At 45.0% G+C, this 6,332-nt stretch overlaps 1 protein-coding gene across 3 annotated transcripts in view; it reads right to left on the reverse strand.

Moving 5' to 3' along the window:
- Positions 1–6,332, reverse strand: part of LOC111866765 (membralin) — a 150,666-nt gene that overhangs the window by 105,092 nt on the left and 39,242 nt on the right. The window lies entirely within an intron of this gene.

Raw genomic sequence — 6,332 nt, forward strand, 5'->3', positions numbered from 1 at the left:
TACGCAAGAAGTCCTTTATGTCTTATATCTCCGGTTTATACATCCACGCCTTCAGTAGCTGAGACTGCGCAGTGTTCAGTCGTAGCATTAATAATGAGTAGGCGAAATGAAGAGAATGTAGCATATTTCAAAGGACTACACCGGCATTCACCTACGACTAAGGTAAACCATGTAAAGAAGGCCGTGCCATAGCTCAAGCGGTTAGTCGCTGGCTTCCCACCGCGGCGGACCGGGGTCGATCCCGGGTCTGGTCAAGTGGGATTTGTGGTGGACAAAGTGGCGCGGGGGCAAGTTTTCTCCGAGTACTTCGGTTTCCCCTGCCAATCTTCCCTCCACCAATTGCTCCACAATCCCCCTCGCCTATCATCTGGGGCTGGTACAATAGGCCAGAAGTGGCCGCAGTACAAGGGACTTAGCCCCACCCCACTAGAAATAAAAAAAAAAGGTAAACCATGAAAAATGCCCGGATATTCGGTGACTAGGTCGATATTCGAACCATGAACATCCCGAAGAGAAGTCAGAAGCGTTACCGCCTGGGCCAATTGAAATGTAAAGGATCAAGAAGGAAGCGGCCATACCATATTTCAAGGTATTATCCTGGTATTCACCCAGGACTGAGCAAAACCATGAGTCAGCGTCGATATTCCCGCCAAGATTCGAACCAGGCACGTCCAAAACGTAGATCAGAAGCAGCACAATGCGAACCATCTCGCTCGGTCCCTTTATGTACTTTAACACGAACCTGGTTAAGAAGTTCTCAGCAATCTTACCTAAAGCCGGCTCCAAGTCCTATCGACATGAAGCACAAAGGAATGAATCGGAGAGACACTCTTTTCTGTGTTACGTTACACACTTCCGATACAGAGGACAACCAGGAAAAGAAAAAGAAAGCTTTCAGGACATTCTCCCTTTACAGAATAATATACTGGATGTCCAAAATGCGAAACATACGAGATAACGACTACACCGAGCCGTTCCCGAGCATGGGTTTACTCCAAATGAAGCGAAGTGAACGCAAAATGTACAGCTGTCACTGTGCTGAATTAAGCACTACGATATTGTGGCACGTAGACCCGTTATTATTATTATTATTATTATTATTATTATTATTATTGAAGGGGGTGGGTTTCCCCATGCACCGCGACCAGTTGATCATCTATTGTACGTCCCCCTTTGATATTCTACCAGTCGCCATACCTTACCGGTACTGGTGCGTACTGTTAGCCCCGTTCAGCCAACGAGGTCGGCCTTCGGTACCTAATACGTCCCCCCTCTACCAGAGGCATTGGAAACTACTTGGGCGGGAAACTTTTTGCCTAATTTAGCTCAGAGGTCTCCTAGAGACATGAGGATCTTTTACGTGCCGTAAATCTACGACATGGGACACACGGCTTAAAGTCCCTCCCGGAGGACTTGTTCCCTGAATTTTTCCGCCCTTAAAAATTCCACGACCTCCGCCGGGTTTGAACCCGCGTACCTCGAGTCATGAGGTGGGAACGTTGCCCCTAGACTACGGAGGCCGCTTCCCGTTACTAGTAACGGAAGAACATGGACTGAGGGTGTTGATGAGAATATTTGAACCGAAGAGGGGTGAAATGACAGGAGGTTGGAGAAAACTGCATAATGAGGAGCTTCGTAACTTGTACTCTTCTCCAAGTACAATTAGAATGATCAAGTCAAGGAGGATGACATGGGCAGGGCATGTAGCAGGAATGGGGGAGACGTGGAATGCATATAGGACATTGGTAGGAAAACCAGAAGGAAAGAGACCACTGGGAAAACCAAGGGGTAGGTGGGTGTACAATATTAAAATTGATCTTAGAGAGATAGGATGGTATGGTATTGATTGGATTGATCTGGCTCAGAATAGGGACCAGTGGAGGGCTCTTGTGAACACGGTAATGAACCATCGGATTCCGTAAAATACTGAGAAATTCTTGAGAATTGGCGGCTCCTCCAGAAGGACTCAGCTCCATAAGTAAGTAAGTAAGTGTTACTAGGCAACGACCGCAAAAGAAGCAGCTATACAACAGCCGTTGTTAGGTAAAGACCGAAACGGATTCATAACACGCACCAATGGAGTACGCTGGAAGCGGTGTTCTGGCTTTGTGACCAAAACCCTATACTAGGAAGGGGACCAGTTCGAATCTCGGACGGGACACTAACTATCCTCACTAAAGCTTATTGTGATTCTCTTCAGTCACTTCACGTTAATATCGAGATACGTGCCTCTAATTAGGTTAGAACCGCTACCTTCCACATACTGTCCAGATGTATTCGAGACTGTATGACCTGAGATACTGACAATGTAGGCAGCGCTACGGCCGGCATAGCCCACTGTCCCTATTAATATTAGCCATGTTCTCCATAAAGCCGGGAACTAATCAGTGGAACTACAAAGCATAAAAACCAACAAAACCTGCTGTGAGCGGGTGTTTAGGTCCCTACTAATGGCCAGGCCCTCTACTTCCTCATGTAATTCCCAAACGTGTAGGATCAATCTCCTGCTCTCCCCTGCCATGCAGACTTGCACATCACTTTTAAACTTTCCGGTAACCAAATATTAAAAGCACTCAAGCTGGCGCGGTGTACTTACGGTTACTAAAGGATTACATCTGTTATCTTTACCCCTTTAAACTTGGCTATCTGGTAAGTTTAAAAAAACATTTCAGTTTAGTATCTTCCCCGTAGTAGATGTAGATAAGATAATAAGGGCTATAGCAACAGATTTCGGTATCTTCTGTCTACTTTTTAAACAAACAGTTCGAAGTTAAGAAAACTGATGTCTTCCCAGGAACACGGCGATGTGGAGCTAGAATCCGTTTTTTATAACAAGCTTTGTTTACAGCTGTCAAAACTAACTCCCCGCGGGACGGTCCTTATTCAGACGCTAAGAGCTGATTAGATAGTTAAGAAATTTACAACATCTTATGGAACCCGCTTCATTACCTTGCTCACAAAAGCCCGCCACCGGTCCCGATTATAAGCCAGATAAATCCACTCCAACCATACCCTCCTAAACATCCATAGGACTCATTAAGATCTACAAATGAACACAGTGATCCGTGAAATAAAAAAGTGAACTACAAAATAATTATTATTATTAGTATTATTATTATTATTAGTGGAGTGAAACTGACGTGAGTCCATTCGGTACTGCGGCCACTACTGATCTACTGTACCAGCCCCAGATTACAGCTGATGGAATGATTGCGGATCAATTGGTGGAATGAAGATTAGCAGGGGAAACCGAAGTATTCGGAGAAAACCTGCTCCAACGCCACTTTGTTCACCACAAATCCCAGACGACTAGGCTCGAACCCGGGCCGCGGCCGTGGGAAGACGGTGACTAACCGCCTGAGCTACGGCACGGCCTACTTAAGGAAATTAGGAAACCACACTAATGCACTAACAGTGAACCTAGTAGACAATAGCGAGACTACACGTAGACTGAAAAGATACACCGCCCTAACTCTGCCAGACAGATGTGAGTAACACCCAAATATAGGAATTAAAATGATATATAAATGAACAAAAACGTATATCAGTTACGCCACTGGGCATAACTCATTCACAATCTAGTACTTATTGAACATATACATTTATTGTAGACGCCGCAGATAATGTATAATAAATATGTGGGGAAACCCCCATATCCTCCGGTCATATTATTATATGGTTCCGTTTTAATATGACTCTCCCACTTACGCCTACAGCATCCAGTCTCTGTTACAACTGGCACGTGATTACTAAACAAAGTTTACTGGTTCAGTACATCGGTGAAGGCTCCAAATTTAATGATTCTTAATAACAGCAAATATCATCGAGTATGGCAGAATAGCCGAAACATATGAGACACAAGCAACTAAACTTCCAAGTTGGATCGGGTTGCTTACTGTGATGGGCTACAGAAGACAGGGGCAAAAATGACATCCTTAAAAAGTTGAATGCCGAAAAGCGATTCTCCTACCGTGAAGATTGAGACAAACGTTTCCTCCGAAACGTCCGTACAATCGTCGTGAGAACCTCGAATACGTAATGAACTGGCAGCAAGATGTTGTCTACTTGAATGTATCATCCCCGTATTCGCCTCGAGACTGAGGAAACCCATGATTATGTTGTCAAGATAGCCAATAGCCTGGCCTATAATCAAACTGGGTCCCTCACTAACACCAGACTATACGAATCTGCTCGGTGTTCAATATTTGAATACGAAAACTTTTTTAAACAAAACCTATTTCTGCTTTATAACTGTAACTGTTACTAAACAAAATTTAGACACGGTTGGCTACGTTAAATCCCCAGAGAACGGCTGCGGACATATTTTTAATATATTCAATATTTAAGCTTAACGTTAACAGGGCAATGTCACCAGCCTACCGTGAAACGAATTACTGCTTTAACTGGCTTATCAAGTTCTGTCAAATTTTCCACAATGACGCAACGAGGGATGTGCATATAAAAACACAAAACGATCGGTATCCCATTTATGACAGACCTACGTCCGCCCACCTCCGCCACAGACAAAGTCGGGAGGGGGGGGTGAGAGATCAAGAGGCAGTGACGTCAGCGAAACCAATTAACACACTTGTTCGTTCAGTCCACCATACTCTTCTGATAGCACGCCAAAAACACTTGATTTTATAGCTTCCTGCTTATGCTTCAAATGTATACATGCATTCCGACAGCAGCAGTAGACATTATTACCATTAAAAGTAAAGTCTATCCCTGTGAAAGGCCGTGGAGGCCCATAGGGTTATGAAACGTCGAGGCTCCCACATTTTCTAGACAATCGGCTCACAGATGGCGGTGACGTTGTCAGCCCTTTACCCCCAGGAATATTTCTGGTACTCATTTCTGTTAGCGGCTGAGTCGACCCCAGAGCCACAGAGCGACTGGGAGGATTAGGTCAATTGAAAAAAAAAAATCCACCTCATCGGGACTCGAACCCACGACCTTCCGGTTTGTAGCGTAGTCACTCAACCAACTGTGCTACCGCCTCGACGTCTCAGAACCACATTGGCCTCCACGGTCAGTTACAGGGATAGCTCTACTTTTTTTGCATTTTCAAGCGATTCATTAGCCATCTTTACATCATGATTTAATCCTCCAGTCTCGTGATGAGGTATGAACATAAACTTCCACTGCTGGAGTTTTCATGGCTTTGTCGATACAGAGATACAGACGGACAGACAGATGGCATTTCAGAAACCACCCTTTTCGTAAGCAGGGGACTTCAAACATGATCACAGTTCTGTCATACATACAACGTACATGAAAATGCAAAGAATACGGTATAGGTGTGTACCCTGAAGATGGAGGCAGTATGTAACATGTTCCTCTCAAATGTTTGCACCGACCTACGAGATTACTCGGCGTAGTAACTTAAAATATGATACAAACAAACTTTGTTCTCTCTCCAGTCAGACCTTTGTCTAGATCAACCTCTCTGTTAGTGCCTAACGAAATGTACGTATGTATTCTTTCTTATTCACCGCAACAACTTGACAACGTCAGGTATTTCAGATTAACTGAATTTTCAATTATCCTGCTTTCTCTGCTCACGTAACTAGGGGATTCTGCCCTGCACACATGAATGATCAGTAATGACGTTTACATCTCGAGTTCGTAAGTCTGATGGTTTCGCGCCAGATATTATTCGAAATACGCCGTTCATGTCGTGTGACTCAAAGTGAAAAAGTATAAAAATTTAAAACGCGTGGAGAGGATGACCTTGTGTCTTTCCGCCTTAATCCCAGGCTGCTGTTCGGACACCAGGAGCGTGTGTTTTCCTTATTCCCACCCTCGCCAAGTCAGCAGCCTCACCCAGCAGCACACACCAGCGAAACAAAATCCCATCTCTCGCCTTCTTGAAGAAGTTCGTCTCACCGTCCATATGCGACAGACTTTTCATGAATATTTCATATACACCAGGTCTAAGGGGGTCAGCGCCGGCACGGCTGCGGGCTTTATGGGAGCGCAAACAGTCAGCCCAGATGAACTCGGACACAAGGCCTTTCCGTCTCCGCAAAGGGAACAGAAAAGGCAAAATAAATCGTATAAGGAAGGAAGAGTCATACATTTCCTGTCCTTTGGTGCTAGGATACCGGATCGTTCTCCATTCCTTACACCTAGACACCAGATTTTGGTAATTCCACACGCACACACTGTGCGATTTACTGCGGGCGGTAGGTCGCGCCATGGCTCAGGCTTTCCACAGCGTCGGCTCGGGTTCGAGACCAGGTCAGGACATGTGGGACATGTCGTAGACAAAATAGTACTGGGGCAGGTTTTCTCCGAGTACTTCGGTTTCCCTTGCCAATTTTCATTCC

This window comes from Cryptotermes secundus, unplaced genomic scaffold (genome assembly GCF_002891405.2).
Source record: "Cryptotermes secundus unplaced genomic scaffold, Csec_1.0 scaffold367, whole genome shotgun sequence".
Classification (NCBI taxonomy): domain Eukaryota; kingdom Metazoa; phylum Arthropoda; class Insecta; order Blattodea; family Kalotermitidae; genus Cryptotermes; species Cryptotermes secundus.